This window comes from Camelus bactrianus, chromosome 5 (assembly GCF_048773025.1).
Source record: "Camelus bactrianus isolate YW-2024 breed Bactrian camel chromosome 5, ASM4877302v1, whole genome shotgun sequence".
NCBI classification, from domain to species: domain Eukaryota; kingdom Metazoa; phylum Chordata; class Mammalia; order Artiodactyla; family Camelidae; genus Camelus; species Camelus bactrianus.
The window spans coordinates 99,429,207-99,447,996 of record NC_133543.1 but is presented as its reverse complement, the minus strand read 5'-3'; the positions used below and the strand labels follow the sequence as shown (position 1 = coordinate 99,447,996).

The 18,790-nt window shown below is 43.7% G+C and overlaps 1 protein-coding gene across 9 annotated transcripts in view; it reads right to left on the bottom strand.

Moving 5' to 3' along the window:
• DGKD (diacylglycerol kinase delta) overlaps nt 1–18,790 on the bottom strand; it is a 101,408-nt gene that overhangs the window by 39,910 nt on the left and 42,708 nt on the right. The window contains exon 1 of one of the 9 annotated variants that reach the window (XR_012507205.1): nt 16,096–16,123. The exons of 5 other annotated variants lie outside the window; for them this stretch is intronic. The gene's annotated coding sequence lies outside the window, so the exon portion shown is untranslated. Of the gene's footprint in view, nt 1–1,855; nt 1,886–6,445; nt 6,660–15,856; nt 15,976–16,095; nt 16,124–18,790 lie in introns of those variants that run through there. 3 more of the 9 variants (XR_012507208.1, XR_012507207.1, XR_012507206.1) reach the window with 3 other exon arrangements.

Below are 18,790 nucleotides of genomic sequence, written 5' to 3'. Positions count from 1 at the left end.
TCAAAGCAAACTGTAGGAACAGCATGTGTGCAGAGGGAAAAGTAACCTAGCCTAGAGGGGCTGGAAAGCTTCCTTTATACATTTTCATCCTTTTGATCTCTGTATCATATGCATGTATTATCTATTCAAAAAAAAATTTTTAAGTCTTAAAAATAGATAAACAAGTTTATACTGTATGGCACAGGGAAATAAATTCAGTATCTTGTAGTATCAATATCTTATGGTGAAAAAGAATATGAAAATTAATATATGCATATTCATGTATGACTGAAGCATTGTGCTGTACACCAGAAATTGACACAATCTAAACTGACTATACCTCAATAAAGTCTTAAGCTTAAAATATATGCTAAAGACCAAAAAAGAACTTTAAAACTTCTCTCTCTTTTTTTTTTTGCTTATTAATTTTTGCTTCCATCCTCTTATACAGATGATCTTCCAGGAGATACAAGAAAATACTAGATACTCCAAATGAGTCTAAGACATCCAGCCAGACAAACAGCTCCCAATGTCCTGGGGAGAATTAGCCAAGGAGGTTACTAAACCACCGGCAGAGATCTTTGAGAAATCAAGGAAAACATGCTGGAAACACACAGCTATGATGTTTCAGTGGAGAAGGCAGACACCCGAGTCACACACACAGGAGCTGATACGACAGGGAAGCCCTGGCCGGGCCCTCAGTGGTCCTGGGAAATCTGCCAGGTGTTGACAGGTGTCTGCTTGTTCCATCTTCTGCACAACATACATAAGGGAGTTGGTACCAGAAGAGTCAAGTGGGGACTGCCGCGTGACTTGCCCCAAGTCCCACAGCTAATGAAGCGGGAGGGGGCACCACGCCGGCTGTCTCCAGGCCTGGCCCCTAACCTCTACCCAACAGCGGCCCCCACCTGGATTCCCGGCAGGACTGCCATGTGAGCAATGCCAGGAATGGCAGGGAGAGGTGGGGAAGAACAGGCAGTCGCCAGGAGTTCCCCCAGGCTCACGTGGAACAAGCAGTGTCTGGCACATCACATTTCCTTTCTGGCAGGGATCTGGCCTGAGGATCAGCACAAGGATGATGCGGACATCTACTGAGTCATCTGACCGCTGCTCCTCTCACTCTGACCAGGTTTCCCAAGAGTTCAAAACAGAGGGTGGGGAAATGCCATCTGGGGGATGATGACAAGGGCAGTCCATGATTCACAGCAACGTCCTGTCCAGTAATTTCCAACCACAGATTGGGACCTGCCCCTCATTTGTAAATGAGACCTTAAATGACAAAAAGATTGAGATCCTGCAAACTTTGTCATGCTGGAGCCACGAGCCAAACCAAAAACCTCAGCAGTAATAAATGTGAGGCCTTGAGACCGGGATGGTTCAAAGGCCACGACACGCAGGGCAAGCAGACGGAGCAGACACGCCGTCTGGGTCGTCAGATTTCACAGATTCAAAAAATTGTAACAGTAACCAGTGGACTTCTGATTCCAGGAAGATGGTTAGACATACTTTCCCTTGTTCCTCTGGCTAAGGACAACCAAAACCTTGGACATTAGACATAAAAAAAAATATGAGAAGGCTCCGAAGGGTGAGGAGAAGAGGACTGACAGGCTAGAAGCCTCAGGCCTGAGGAATGACAGGGCACTGAGCTCCCTGGGGTCTCTGTTAGCCCCAGACATCCTAGACATGGAGCTGAAGAAACCAGCCAGAAACACCAATGGGTACAGAAAAAAAGTAAGAGCTCACCAAAAGCCTGTCTCCTCCAGCTGCGGGTCCAGGAAAGGGGAGCCTAATGAGGCAGAATCAAGAGTAGGAGAGTAGCCAATAACCCCTCTACTCCCGCCAAACACCACAAAACACCTGTGGCCCCCAAGCCCACCTCCTCAGGCAGCAGTGAGGCTCCAGCACCTGCCACGTGTTGTCCAGAGAAGACCAAGTAGGGACTTTCACCCCTGCCGGCCACATCCCTACAGTGTCAGAGGACATACAGAGGCAAATAAGCACAAGAAAAGGTAACCCACGTCACTGGCCATTAAGGAAATGCTCCTTAAAGTGACAGTGTAGTATGACTGTACACCTATGAGAATGGCTAAAATAGAAAAGTGACAACGCCAAATGCTGGTGAAGATGTGGAGAAACTGGCTCATGCTATTGGTGGAGATGTAGTATGGTGTGGCCACTGGGCAAAACAGTTGGGCAGTTTCTTATAAAACCAAACATGAAACTACAAGACAACCCAGCAACTGCACTCTTGGGCATTTGTCTCAAAGAAATGAAGGCTTATGTTCACACAAAAACCTGTTCATGAATGTTTACAGCAGCTTTATTCACAATCACCAAAAACTGGAAAGATGTCCTTCATTGGTAAATGATTGCACTCATGCTGGTACGCCCATCCCATGGAACACGTATCCGTATGAAAAGAAACTACCATACACACAGCAACCTAGAGGGATCCCCAGGGAGCTCTGCCGGGGTGGGGGGGACGATCCCAAAAGGTTACATACTGCCTGGTCCCATTTATAGAACATTCTTGAGCGACACAATTACAGAAATGAAGAACAGATTGGTGGTTGCTGGGGTTAAGGACCAGAGCGGCTGTGACTATAAAAGGACAACCAGGGGATCCCTGTGGAGATGGAAGCTTTCTGGACCTTGACTGTACTAATGTCAACTTACTGGTTGTGAGATTTCGCATGTTGCCAGCGGATGGAACTGGGTAAAGGGCACAAAGGATCTCTGTATTATTTCAATTCCATGCAATGATCTCAAAATAAAAGGTTTAATTAAAAATAAGTAACCACAGCCAACAACACTTTCTAACATCTAATGTGTTTAAATTTAATCTTAAGCATTCAGAACAAGGCTGTATTTCCTAAGAACGGTATAATCTTATCTTGCTAAAGCCCTTTATCTGTAGGTGGTGTAAACTCATGAAACATCTGACTTGCCAAGGAAATATTATGTGGACACACCCTGGGTACACATTCTCAAAGGAAACCAGATTGGGTCCTCCACGTATGCTGAGTCCAAGTACATGAGGGTCACAGTACTCATTGTTTTCAGGCTGTGCCATGTGGCCTGGAAGTCGCACCTGCACAAGGCAGAGCACCGGAAGTGGCAGGACTCGCTTCTACACACTTGACAGTGCTAGAGAAATCAGTGAAGCTATGTCTTACGTCAGCCGTGAACCACGGGTCCTGACCTCAAATAGCACTGCACTTCCAGGGGGCCAGGCCCCCCGCCCTTCCAACAGCAGGTGCGCTCCAGGTGCAACCAGAAACACCACCAAGATAAGCTCTGAACCCACAGACCCCACTGCCCACCAGACAGGCCCCGCTCGCATACACCGAGAACCGACCTCCTGCTGACTGCACCCGGGAGGCCTCAACTTCCCCTTCCCTCCTCTTCCATGCTCAACCCTCATCTTCAGGCTCCAAATTCCTCCTTTCTTCTCAGAAATAAATTCGTGCTCTCTTTCACTTGAATAAACAGACAAGATCCCTTTTCCCATGGAGCTTACATTCAAACGCAGGTAGAAAATATATACTACAATAAAAAAGTAAATTACAAGTATGAGAGTAGTAGCTGGTGATAAGTCTACGGAAGAAAAAAGACCAGAAAAAGGAGGTGAAAGGATCCACGTAGGCCTCACTGGAAAAGACGGGAAGGATGCAGGGAGAGGAGCCAGGCAAGCCTGGAGAAGCAGCCAGGCCACAGAGTGCTGTGTGGGCGCCCGGAGGGACTCCGCTTTTACTCCGAGTGAAATGAGGAGGCCCGGAGCTTTTGAGCAGAATGCTGACACCTGACGGGTTTAAAAACCATCATTCTGGTTGCTTTGTTGAAAACTGGGCACGGGAGCAAGGCAGAATCAGGAAACCTTTTGGGAGGGTGCTCAGCTGTTCCATCAAGAGGTGAAGAGGAAGGGAGGGGCTAGACTCTGACGTGTTCCAAAGGCAACAAGGGTCTCCTGACAGACTGGAGGGACAGGAGCCAGCAAAGACCTATGGAACAGACGGGGAGACAGCTGCCATCCCGGGGCGGGCAAGGCTGTGAGCAGGCTTTGAGGTTGGAGGTGGGCAACAGCAGTCAATGCTGGACATGCTGAGGCTGAGATGTCTATGGAAATCTTGACCATGCCAAGTGTCTTATCTCATCCATGAGGCTCCATCACTCTGCCATCAGCCTGGCTACAGTAAAAAAGAAATGAAGTCACTCATAAGTCACCACTGTTCATGGCTGCTTAAAACAGGAAAGTTTTGGAGAGCAACTTGACAGTATCTCATCAAGCTGAAGATGTGCACCCCTGGCACTTGTACCCTCAGATGCACACTAGAGAGAAACTCGTGCTGTATGCCCAGAAAGACGAGTGTAAGACTGTTCCAGGTAGCGCTGTTCTAATGTGAAATCTGGGAAAACAAGTCAACAGTGGGACACGTCATACACTGCATCCCAACGCAAGCCATAAAATTAATTCTGCGGCATTGTGAGCCTCCACTCAAGCTGTACTTACTTTGAAAAGTTCTGAGGCTCATGTCCCACTCCCTTGAAATTCTGATTTAATTCCAGGAATCAGGAATCAGTCCTTGAACTCTGAACCTTGAATCACTTAACTAAAGACGAATGCATCCACATGGACAAATCTTGGAAACACAATGCTGGGTGAGAAAAAAGCAAACTGCAGGTGTGCAGCCTAACACCATTCATTCGAAACTTTTAAACTGGCTAAACAATATTATGTACTGTTTATATCGACATATATATGAGTGGAGAAAGTATAAAAACATGCAGACAAATGCTAAACACCAAACTCAGAATGGGGGTGACCTCTGGGGAGGGAGGGCTGGGGGGGGAACAAGATAAGAAAAGGAATAAAAAAAAAAAGGACTCCAAGTGCATCCATAATGTGTCCTTCTCAGGCTTGGAAGTGTATATAATTGTTCATTATGTTACTTTTTGAATGTCTAAAATATTTAATAATTTTTAAACACGTCAAATGTTTTGGCACAAAAATATGCCAAAATATCCAAGCTCGGGCTAGAGATATACACCATGTTTTGTATTTATAGTTTAAAGTATTTATACATATACACACCCCTATCGCGTATGTATAATTTGTTGCACTGATGGTTTATAATATAAATTTACAGTTTGCCTTGTGGTTGTAGATTAGCCTTTAAAAAGGGAGTGGGTCAGCCTCAAGCCACACCTGCAGCCGACTCTGCTGGTAAAAGCGGGGCATCTCCGGGCGCCTGCACTTGGTGGTCACACGCTCATTCACTCACCGCACAGACGCCCTCCTCCAGGCGCTCACATGGGGTCACATGTGCATTTCACACAGACATAACCATTCTAATTTGCCTCTCGAATTTCTCACCCCAGAGTGGATTTCTGAATCCCAAAGAGCTGGCTGAATGTGTGAGAATAAGGTTGATGCTTTCTGAAGGGAGGAAGGGGGAAGTGCTAGCTGGACCACTCAGAAGGAAGCTTTTAGAGATCAACAAAGAACCTTCCCTTCCAGCACACCCCCTTTCCGTGAATCATTAGGGTGGCAGCCACCAGAAGCTAACATCACGGCCCAGAAGCTTCCCTTTCGAGGATTCTCAAAAGCGCATGGAAATGCAAGTTCTGCTGCTCAAGGACAAGCCAGCTCAACAAGCCTCGGGGTCAGAATGAGGGCTGTGGCAGAGAGCAGCAGCAGGGCACAGTGGCTGCCACAGACTGAGATGGCAGAGGCCACTGGTACAAATGACTTGTCCTTCCCGGGCCTCAGCTTCCTAACCTACAAAATGGGAATCAGTACCTGCACCCCAGGGTCACTCCCCCAGTGAAGGAGACAGGCTGTTACTGCTGTTAGTGGTGGGAGATGTCACCTGCTGTCCTACAGCAGGAAGGCACTGGTCCGAAGGCCAGCACAGGTCAGGGCATGTGAGTCGATGACAAGAACAAACAGTTGGCCCCCCAGCTGCTCCCACATCAAGATGGCCCAGTCACGCAGACACCCAGGCGCAGGGGACACTGAGCAGCCCATGTGGGCATCTGGTCAACACGCGCCTGCAGCACCCCCCCCCCAACACCACTGGGTAGAAGTCACCCGCATCTATGGCACCGTGAACGAGGAGGGAGCACTCCTCCTGGGAAGACCACTTCCAGGCTCCACAGTGTCTGGCGATTGGGGTAAAATCTCTCCTGTGACAAAGCTCAGGCAATGAGAATTCATTGCAGAGGAGCTTATTTCTATCTGGCCAGGTGGTGACCAAAAAGCGTTTCTATCATGCAGGTGAAGTCACACCACCCAGCCCACAGCTTTAAAAAATCCCAGCCTTCTGCTTCTAAGAAATAGGAGACAAAAATCAATACCCTCTAGAGATACTTACAATAACCTACAATTTTAAATCCTTATGATTTTAACTACTTTCCCACATGGCTTCCCACGGCCTCATCCCCCACCATCACCTGGAACTCTTACCTGCCGCTCTCTCCCCTTTCAGAACATTCCAACTGCTCAAAATGGATCAGAACTGAAGTGGCCCAGGAAAAACAAAGCTCAACTTTTAAAGGCGATGGACAAGAACCTGTATGTCTCCAAAGCAGACCAGGGACTCAGAGGAACCAATCAGCATGCACAGTTCAGCCACTGACCGGAACAGGAATAAAGGGACAGTGTCCACACACAGGGGATTAGGAACCTGGAAATACTCAGCTAAATATAGTGTCCCAGCCTGTGGGGATCGGAAAGGTGGCCGAGAATAAGCATCTGGCGCGCTGGGTAATTTCTGTCACTTCCTGTTACTCACATCCTGCTGGTCTGATGCTGCCCCAAACTCTGGATTCGCCAAACACAAATCCCTACCTTGAAGCCCCCTGAGACAAACTATTCACAACAGCTGGGATGTGCGTAGACACCGGACTTCCTCACAGAGTGTCATACGAAACACAAAAATAGACACCGCCACGCAAACAAGCTCCTGGAAGTCACTGTGGGAAAGTGGCCCGGATGCCGGTCCGGACCCCCAGGCTCCCGTCCCTGCACACTGCCCCCTGGAGGGGAACTCAGACACAAACTGCAGACACGGCACTTTCCTCTCTCAAGCTGTACCTCATCTCCAGTCTCAGGGCAGCTCTGGGGGCAAAAAGGGTCCCCACCACCAGCTACTCGACCGGCCCAGGGACCCAGAGCATCCCATCAAAGTCCAGCACCCTCCACCCTGCCCTGACCACCTCCCCACCCTCCTGAGGACACATCAGCCATAGGGACCACAGGACGCCCAGGCAGGGAGAAGAGCCAACTGGGCGCAAGTCAAAATCATGTGTAATCTATCAGAAGACAGAGTTTTTCAAAAGAAACAAAAAGTAAATGAAGCAAAAAGTAAAAATTATACCTAAAATTGAAACATGACAAAAATATTTGGAGTTATTAATCTATTCAATATTTCAACAGTGCTTCATGAGCTCTGAAATGTGTTCAATGTGAGGGAAACCTTAGAGACTGGAGATGGCCCCGAGCAGGTGGCAGGGGCAGGGAGCCACTGGGGGGAGGGATACCGTCACCCTCCAAGGGCACCAAGGTGTGGGGGTGATGCCCCAGAGGGCGAGTCCCCAACAGCAGGCAGGAAACAGGAAGCTGGCAAGCAGAAGGCAAAACACCAACAAACAAAACCTATCATGCTTCCAATAGGAAAACACTAGACATAGCCTCAATCTCCAAAAACTGGGGAATGGTGGGATGCAGAAATAATGACATGTTCATATGACGAACTACCATTTAGCTAATTTTAAAAAGGGTGATAAGAATGCAGACAGAGATGTTCATAATATAATATAAAACAATTTAATATAACATAAAAGAATGCAGAGATGTTCATAATACAATAAATTTTAAAAACAAGTCACAAATTTGTTGAAATTTTGTTTTTGTTTTTGTTTGGGGTGGTAATTAGGTTTATTTATTTACTTACTTATTTAATAGAGGTACTGGGGATTGAACCCAGGACCTCGTGTACGCTAAGCACGTGCTTTACCACTGAGCTATACCCTCCCCAAGCAGGTTACAAGTTAGTATGCATAACTGATTCCACTTTTTATAAAACTAAAGTATATATACTGATACTCACAGGAAAAAATCTAAAATTTGTCTCCATCAGGGTTTCTCAACCTTGGCATTACTGACATTTTTGGACCTAGTCATTCTTTGTTGTGGGAGCTGTCTCAGAGGATTGTAAAGCGGCGAGCAGCACCCCTGGACACGAAGCAGCATGCCCTCGCACCCCTGCCCCCAGCTGTCACAATCCAAAGTGTCTCCAATTGCCAAGTGCCCTCTGTGGGCAAATATCACCTCCCCACTCCTTAATTCCTCCCATGTTTGAGAACTACAGTCTCTATAATAGTGTTTGTATCTAGGCTCTCAGTGATAAGACTTCTGAGTGGTTTCTGTTCGTTTTGGTTATGTGTCCTTACTTATTTAATCGGTTATTTGTTTTTAAAAAAAAGTGAATAAAAGAACAATTTTATTTAGCATTGGTAAAGCATTACAGGTGTTTTTACTATAATGCAATATTTGAGTTGCTGCAAACCCTCACATTCTACAAAAGTGCACAGCAAAAACAGTAAGGCTCGCGGGAAAGGATGAGCTGGGGCAGACCACTCAGTACTGTACCAAGCACTAACAAAATAGCAGTCCTAACAAAAACAAGAATACTGTACAAACTTTAAAAGAGCATAAGGAAATACTACGTGAATACAGAACTTCACCTTTTAAAAAAATGAAGGAGCTTCATGGGTGGGAGTTACTGCAGCTGAGTTACAGAGACAGGTAAAATGCACGCAGATCCCACATCCAGTGAGCAGTTTCCAGGCAGAGCCTGCAGCCCAGGGCTGTGCTCCTCCCGGGCTGGCAGCACCCTGCTGCTGGTGCTCTGGGCTTTCAGCTGCTAGGTCAGTGTACTTTTTGTTAGAGAAACACAATGCAGCAGAAAGGGCTGTCATTGCATCTCCCTCTTGGTTACTGCACAGAAGGAACAATTAGCTCAAAGTCGTTAGTTCCAACATCTAGAATTATTATTATACCAGTGATGATGAAATCTAACTGAAGTACCCTGGTAGTGAGTCCAGAAGGGACATGGGGATGGAGGGAGTAGAACAGGAATGCTTTAGCAATCAACTCTGAAAGCCACCAGGCTGTCATAAGTCATCTGTTTTCCTCTGGGATTATTTGATGATGAATCTGCATATCACCAAGTGCATCTACAGTACACTTACAGCTGACAAGTATGGAGGGGAAGGGAGGGCAGAGACGAGAACTCACAAGCAACCTCTACAGCCCAAGGTCTGCCTGCCAAGCACTTTTCTGATCACTGAAGGTCAAGCTGATCAGGCAGTCAGACTTCCCAGAGCAAAGTGCCCCAAGGTAAGGACAAGTCCACCTGCTGACTCGCCAGGTACACACCCCCAGGACAAGGTCTCCTGCACCTTTACTGATGAGCTGATCTCAAGGCCGTATGGGAAGTGAACCACGCCATGAAGCCAGAAAGCAAACAAAATACCAAAGGGAAAAACAAAGTTTACAAAGAATTTATTAAAGGCCATATTTATATTATACTACTCTGCTAAAAAAAAAAAAGAATTTTAAAGGACAGGACACACTCAGACTGGAAAACTAGAAGCTGACATCATGGGTTTTTTTCTTTTCCTTCGGGTATTCTGCATTTTCCAAAATGTCTACAGTAAAAGGTATTTTTAAGTTATCTAGACTTCCTTTGTTCCTACAGAGATGCCCTGTCCAAATCACCTCCTTTCTTTCACTCCCCAGCTGACTAATGTACCCAGTCAAGGGGCTGTCACTGGCAAGCAGTCCAAGAAAGGGCATCTCAGACCCACTCTCAGGCAGTCAGGTAGGCCACAGGCAATGTGACTTTGAGGATAATCCCTCCTTACCTGCAACCACCCTCCCAACTTTAGACAGTTTACCCCTTTCCTCTGACCAAGCTTCCTGTGTTCCTCTGGTATTTCAAGTGTATTTCAAAAATGAAAAGAAGTAATTGCAATCATAGGATTTAACATTTAAACAAAAACCAAAACCGGAAAAGGTTGAAAATATTTCTTCCCTTGGCAAGCCCTGACTCAGAGGGTCTGTCTGCCAGGGCCGTGGACACACCCCCAGGTATCTGGACAGCCGCAGTGGGAGGGCATGACATGTGGGTCAGCCAAGGCCAGCTGGCCTGACTCAGGAGCCACCTCCCTCTGTCATTACACAGCTATGACACAGTCCCCTGTGGACAGAGGAGACAGAAAGCTTCCCAGAGACGCCAAGGCATAGAGACACAGCAACAACAAACCAATCAACCCAACAGATATTTCTAGAGCGCCTCCTTGGTGCCAGCATGGTTCAGGGAGTTGGAATGGAGAGAGCCAGTAAGCCCCGGACATCCCTTCTCTAGGGAAGTTTCCACCTTTTCCTCCAAAAGACAGAAACCAGAGGGGAAAAGAAGGAGTGCATGAAGTGTCAATGTAGAACAAGGAACAAAAATAGTCTGAATAGACTGTACCTCTTTAAAAATTTAATGTATTATCAAATTTTTCAAAAACCTTCCCCCAAAGAAAAATACACATCCAGTTTCACTGGTAAATTTTAACAAAAATTTAAGAAGTAACCCCAAACTGTATCAGAAAGTAGAGGGAGTACACCATACACAAAAATAAACTCAAAATGGATCAAAGACTTAAACATAAGACAAGATACAATAAACCTCCTAGAAGAAAATACAAAACATTATCTGACACATATCTCAAAAATGTTCTTCTAGGGCAGTCTACCCAAGCAATAGAAATAAAAGCAAGAATTAACAAATGGGACCTAATTAAACTTACAAGCTTCTGCACAGCAAAGGAAACCATAAGTAAAACAAAATGACAACCTATGGAATGGGAGAAAATTTTTCCAAGTGAAACTGACAAAGGCTTGATCTCCAGAATATATAACTAGCTCATACAACTTAACAAGAAAGAAACAAACAACCCCATCCAAAAATGGGCAGAAGACCTAAACAAGCAATTCTCCAAGGTAGACATACAAATGATCAATAGGCACATGAAAAAATGCTCAGTGTCACTAATTATCAGAGAAATGCAAATCAAAACTACAATGAGGTATCACCTCACACCAGTCAGAATGGCCATCATTCGAAAGTCCACAAATGACAAATGCTAGAGAGGCTGTGGAGAAAAGGGAACCCTCCTACACTGCTGGTGGGAATGCAGGTTGGTGCAGCCACTGTGGAAAACAGTATGGAGATTCCTCAAAAGACTAGGAACAGACTTACCATATGACCTAGTCATCCCGCTCCTGGGCATCTATGCAGAAGGAACCCTACTTCAAAATGACACCTGCACCCAAAGGTTCACAGCAGCACTATTTACAATAGCCAAGACATGGAAACAGCCTAAATGTCCATCAACAGATGACTGGATAAAGAAGATGTGGTACATTTATACAATGGAATACTATTCAGCCATAAAAAACGACAACATAACGCCATTTACAGCAACACGGATGTTCCTGGAGAATGTCATTCTAAGTGAAGTAAGCCAGAAAGAGAAAGAAAAATACCATATGAGATCGCTCATATGTGAAATCTAAAAAAAACATAAATACAAAACAGAAACAGACTCATAGACATAGAATACAAACTTGTGGTTGCCAAGGGGGAGGGCGGTGGGAAGGGACAGACTGGGATTTCAAAATGTAGAATAGATAAACAAGATTATACTGTATAGCACAGGGAAATATACACAAGATCTTGTGGTAGCTCACAGCGAAAAAAAAAATTGACAATGAATATATGTATGTTCATGTATAACTGAAAAATTGTGCTCTACAATGGAATTTGACACAACATTGTAAAATGACTATAATTCAATAAAAAATGTAAAAAAAAAAAAAAAAAAGAAAGAAAATAGAGGGAGGAACAATGACCCTCCTTGCTTTATGATGCTAGCTTACCTGTTTTATAAAGCCAGCTTACTCTATGTGCCAAAACCCGACAAAGACGAAAGTAAAGAAAGAAAATCACAGATCAATATCTCCCATGGATATAGATGCAAAAATCCTTAACAACATAACAGCAAATTGAATCCAACAATAAATTAAAGCATAGTACATCATGAGGAAATAGGGTTTTTCCCAGGAACACAAGGTTGGTTTAACATTTGAAAGTCAATTAATTTAATTTGTCCTTTTAACAAAATAAAGGAGAAACTCCGTATGATCATTTCAATAGATACAAAGAAAGGCATCTGAAAAAATTCAACACCCATTCATAATTAAAATTATCAAAACAAGAAAATCCTCAAACTGATAAAGGTTACCTTAAAAAGCCTACTGCTAACATACTTAACAGTGAAAAACTAAATGGTTTCCTTTTAAGATTGAAAGAAATGAAAGGATTTCTGCTTTCACTACTTCTGTTCAGTGTTATACTGGTGGCCCTAGCTTTTGCAATGAGGTACAGAAAAGAAATATAAGGCAACTGGATCAGAAAGAAATAAAGCTGTCCCTAATTTGCAGATGACATGACTGTTTATATAAAAATTTCTGGGGAATCTACAAAACAACTAACAGAACTATTAAGTTACTTTCCAAGATCACAAAATCCATTGTATTCTTATATATTTGCAACAAACAACTGGAAAATATTTTTATTTCATTTATTTAATAGGCACAAAAAACAAACTACATAGGAATTAATCTAAGAAAAAAACATTAAAGATACCTACACTGAAAACTTCAAAATTTTGCAGGGATAAATTAAAGAAGACCTAACTACATATAGAGATATATCATGTTCATGGGAAAACTCAATGTTATTAAGATACCAGTTCTCTCCAAAATGATTTATAGATTCAATGCAATCTGAGTCAAAATTCCAGCCGGCCTTTTTTAATAAAATTGACAACTTAATTTTTATTTACATGAAAATGCAAAGGGTTTAGATACCAAAACAATTTCAAGAAAGAAAAACCAAGTTCAAGGGCTTGCCCTGTCTGATTTCAACACTTACTGTAAAGTTGCAGTAATCAAGAAAGTGCAGAGATAAGACAGGGGCAGACACAGATCAAAGGAACAGAATACAAAGTCTAGAGATAGACTTACAAATATATGGTCAACTGACTTGTGACAAAGGTGTCAAGGTAATTCAATGGGGAAAGGAAAGTCTTTTTAACAAATGCTATTGGAAAAACTGACCATACAGGGGGAAAAAAATAAACATCAACTCCTGCCTCACATTACATATAAAATTTAACCATAATCCTAACTGCAAAACATAAAACTACAAAACTTCCAGAAGAAAATTTTTGTGATGCTGAGGTAGAAAAGGGCTTCTTGTATAGAATATAAGCATGTACTATGAAGAAAAAAATTGATTAACAATTTTGCCAAAAAGAAAGACTCCATTCTTCTAAAAATATCATTAAGAAAAAGGTAAGCCAGACTGGGAAAAAATATTCACCATACATATATCACACAAAGGACTTATATCCAGAATATATAAAGATCTCTTACAACTCAATGATAAAATTAAACAAGTCAATACAAAACTGGAAAATGATTCTATCATACACTTCACAAAAGAAGACATATAAATAGTCTATAAGCACATGAAAAGATGCTGATATCATCTGTCATTTGGGGAATGGAAATTAAAACCACAATGAGATACTACTACATATCTATTAGGACATGTAAAATAAAAAGACTGACCACACCAAGTGCTGGTGATGATGTGGAGCAACTGGAACTCTCATGCACTGTTGGTGAGAATATAAAATTCCAAGCACTTTGGAAAACAGTTGAACAATTTCTTGAAAAGCTATATGACCCAACAACTCTGCTACTAGGTTATTTACCCAAGGGAAACTAAAACATATGTCCATACAAAGACTTGTATGTGAATGTTCATGACAGCTTTGTTGGAATAGCTCTAAGCTGGAAACTACTTGAATGGCCACCAACAAGTAAACAGACCAACATGTTGGGGAGGGGGGTGCAGTGCAGAGAGAAGGGGGTGGACAAATTACTGATACATCCAACACGGAAAATTGCAAAATCATAATACTAAACCAAAGAAGCCACATATTTAAAGAAAAAAAGAGGGAGACATACTACCATTATTCAATTATTTAGTATTCTTAAAAAGGCAAAATGATCTACAAAGACAGAAAAGAGATCCATGTTTGCCTGGGGAAGAGATATGAGTAGAGGATGGATCAGAAGGAAATTTCCAGGAGAATAGAAATGTTTGTTATCCTGACTGTGGTGACAGTTTCAACAGGGGTGTGTGTGTGTGTGTGTGTGTGTAGGTGGGTGTATGTGTGTTGTGTGTGAGCGAGAGAGGGAGAGCGAGAGTGTTGTACCCTTTAAATAGTGCAATTCATTGTATGGCTATTAGGCATCAACTAAGCTGTAAAAATATTTTTAAGCTTAACATATCTTGGTGTGCTGGAATATTCTTTAAAGGACAGGATGAACCCTTCTCTGAATGACTAGATGACCACAGAGTTTATCATCCAAGCCAGCAAACTTCTGCAAGTCCAAGTGGGTGCTAAAAATAATGAACGGGTGTTAACTCATCTACAGCAGGGTGTGTCAACTGGCAGTGCCTGAGAAAGCAGCACTTACAGCCCTGGGAACAAGGAATGCCCAATCTGTTCCTTGATGTGATTAGATACCTCCTGCGCACAGCAAACCATAAAGTTCGTTCCTCAGAAGACAGAGAGCCAAGCCGGCAACAACCTTGAGGGTCAGCTATCCGGGGCCCCTGTTTCCCAGCCAAGGAAGCAGTCCTGGTTCTCAGTGTCGGGGCAGGACAGATGCCAAGGCTTCTGCCTCAAGGTCAGTGTCCCTTCAGCCCCTCCAAGGATGAGGAGGGAGCCATCCCCACTTCTGTTTTCCCAATGTCTAATTACTCAGATATCCTGTTTTTACACCTTGCGGACTGTGAACAATTAGGAAACAGAGAAGACAGCGCCCTGACCCTACCAGCTTTTCTAACACAAGCCCAGCAGGCACGGGGGGAGCAGCTGGCGCAGGGGGCGCTCCTGGCCTTGTCTGAGCACCTCCGCACCTGGCTGAGGTCTTGAGGTTTAGCTAACAAACATCCTGTAAGAACTCGTACAACAGCTCAGGATCACATGTTTCTTTTTGAGTTTACATTTCAAACCAGGTGCTTCAGCTGTGGAGGAGGGATTGTTGGGTCAAAAAAACAGCAGTCTCCCCACCACTGAGCAGGGAATTATCAACTTGATAACAAGCTGTTTCAAGAAAATAAAAAGACCCCCTCTCTGTGGACTCTGAAATACCAGGTTATTCTGGGACAGGAAAGCAGGGTTTTTTTTTTTTTTTAAACATAATACCCTACAGAATGTCACCATTTTCCTAACTTTCAAGGGAAAAAACCAGACAGACAGACTTGGCTCAATCACATCCCTGAACATTTACCAAATCTCTTGACACTTACTGAACATTTACCAAAACATACTGGGTAAAGAATGACTAAAAGTATTAATTTCCTGGACACCCTAAGAAAAAAATCAAATCCACATAACTTCTCCACTGTTTCTTTTCTCAAAGAACTCTTTACAAGTCTCCTAAATGTCCTATATTGTTTCTTCTGTCACTTGTAAATAAAGGGAATTAGAAGTGTCAACAATTAACACACATACACACACACACACACACACCCAACAGTATTGTAAAAATGGCTTAGATTTCACAAACTCAACCCCTACTCAATAATAACACACAGCCCAGACAAGTAACAGCGTCCTCTCCCACCCTCAATTCTAAATATACTAAACAGACACCACAATTAGTTCCACTGCTCACCAGTCAGGCTGCCAGAAGACAATGCCCTCTCTCTCTGCCTGCTGGGAAGGAGAGTAAGAACCACACTAAGCCCTCACATGGAGTACCTGGCTCTCTGGACCATGTGTGCCACAGAGCAGGTGCTGCCTTCAGCAAAACCCCACACTTAGCAAACACATAGCCACCAACTTGGCTCAATGCCTGTTTCTTCCTGCTTCTTGAAACGGAGAACAGCGTGGATTATAAAGTGTGTAACTCACAGGATTAACTTCCTCCTTCAGCTGCTCTCCCAGTCCTCTCGACTGTCCAAGCATGTTTTAACAATCAGAGAGTTTAATTCTCTAAGCACCTACTACGTGCCAGGTGCTTGCCCCCAACATCATGTGCGAGTACTGCCCCTCCTCTTCTGATAAGAGGATGAAGGTACAGGTGTAAGAAGCTGAGATCCAGAGCTGACAGCTGGCACGGCCAGGATGTGAGGTCAGGCTCTCCTGGAGCTCTGAGCTGCGGCAGGGACCAGGGCACTGAGCCCAGACGGCAGGAGCCACTGTCCCAACACAGGGCTTCCCATCTGGCAGGGTTTCCATAGCTTAAGAGGACTTACGGGACGGCCCCAGCCCACGAGACAACTCTCCCGTCCCAGATCCAAGCCAGCAGTCACAGAAACTGGGAAGTTTTTCCGTGCAAGGAAATGTGCCAGTTATATATATAGCTTTTCCTCTCTCTGAGCCAAAGTGACTGGTGTCGGGGTTTTGCCCAGGAAATACGTGAGCTCCAAACAAACCAAGAAGGAAAACTCATGTTGAAATCTGGATAAAGGTCATGGTTTCTCACCAAAGGAGCAGCACCTGACCATCCCACAGGCTGACATCTGCTGGAAACAACTGAGAAACTCAGGTCCATGGTTTCACCCCAGGAAGGCCTAGGAAGGGACTTTCATTCATTCAACAAACCTGAGTGCCAAATAGACAAGATTCAAAACTAAGAATTCTACATAAATCCATTATACAGCTTCCTTTTTATTCAGTTACCAGGCTATAACTAATAAAAACAGAAAAAAATAAAATGTAAAGGAAAACTAAATGTGACTAAAAATAAGATAATTAAACAAAGATACCTTGTATTTTTAATTACATTTGGTTTCCTTTTACATTTTATTTTTCCTGTTTTTATCAGTTATTTGCCTGATGACTCAGGAATAACAATTCCTTACTGATACCTACTCTTCAGCTGTAGATTTTTAACACTGTCTAGAAAATTAACCTCAACTGAAATCCTTCGGAATTTCTATAAATCAAAATAACTGCCAAGTATGAGCAAGTTCAAACCAGTTAACTTTCCTACTAGTCGTGATGAGTGGTGGTGGAGACACAAACTAGGAAAACACTTAGAGGGCACTTTTTGGCCAACCCAGTGACTAATGCGATGGATTCCAGTGTTACCCCCATTTTGCAGATGAGAAAACTGAGCCTTAAACCCCTTGAGCTGTCCACTTCCACATCATCAGACTCAGCCCAGGCTCCTCCACTCCTTTATTACAGGTGGGTAACATACTCACCAGAGATTCTGGGGGTTTACAATACATCAAAGTTCCAATCACAATCCATCTAAAATAATATAAAGTAAGCAGAAGCCGAAATACAAAAGTCCTCATGCTCAAAAGTGACACTGTAAACCAGAACCAAACCAGAACCAAACCAGAATCACACAGAACAGAAGAAGTTTTATCTTCTCAACCTCAAGACGGATGACAGAGGGCAGAAAGGCCCCACAACCAAGCAAAGGCTGCCCTCTCAGGGGAACACGCCCCCTCTCCTGGCAAAGGGGACTCAGCACGGGAGCTGCTCTGCTAATTTTCCCAAATGTCCCTCCTATGACTTAAGACACTCATGCTGGCATCATCTGCAAAAACTGAAAACATTGTAAGCCCCTAATACAGCAGGAGTAAATAAAGTTTAACTGATCAACTGTGGCTCATCTACACAATGAAATATCCACAACTACAGAAGTGATCATTACGGAGACTCGTGACGTGGAAACATTTAAATGATGAAATAATAAATAGAGCCAAAATATAAAATTATACTCATACTGAGATGCATAATATACACAAAATTCAGCATTTGTCTATGGAAAAGTGGAAAGGGAACGTGAGAAAAAAAACAGCTGCTGAGCTACTACAGGATCTGTTTCCTATTTTAAATTTCCTTTAAAATCATTATTATGATTTAAACACTTTAAGAGATCAGTTACTAAGCTGGCCCACACACTGTTGGTGTTGCATGAACAAGTGCTCCTGTGTACTGTTTCCTGGACGCGTCGGACCTTTTGGCTCTGCTGCCACCATTCTCTCTGCAAGAGGCTGTCCCCCATGTCCTGCTCACACATCCCCCAGTCAGTAGAAGCTTCGACTCCCCTGGCCAACTGAGATGCTTCTTTCTCCTCTCTCTCTGTCTTTCGCACCTTCCTTTATTACACCTGTCCAGGGCAGGATCACGATTCCTGTTCATGCCGAACAGCCTGAAAGAAGTACCTGAGCACAGGGAACACGTTTTTCCACCTCTGTCTGCCCTCAGGCACCCAGCAGAGTTTGCCACAACAAGGACTGCTGAAAAAAGGAAAAACAAGTCTTTCTAAAATATGCATCTTATCCAACTGATTTCTGTTTGATTTCAGAAATTAGGTTGCCTAGGTAAAGCCTTACTTGTTGTCAAATCATTCCTATGTTTTCCAGGGATAAACAAGAAGTTTCCAAGCTGTCAAACCTGGAAACACACACACACAGCATAGAAGCCAGTCCCTCCCAAAGCTGCTCACCAGAATCCAAAAACACAGCTCCTGGGGGAGCTCCTGGATCCTGCTCACTCCCACTTCTCCAGGCATCTGTAAGTGCATAACAGTAACAAAAAGGGGCCCAGCCAACAGGACCATCTGCAATAATGAACAATTCTTCTG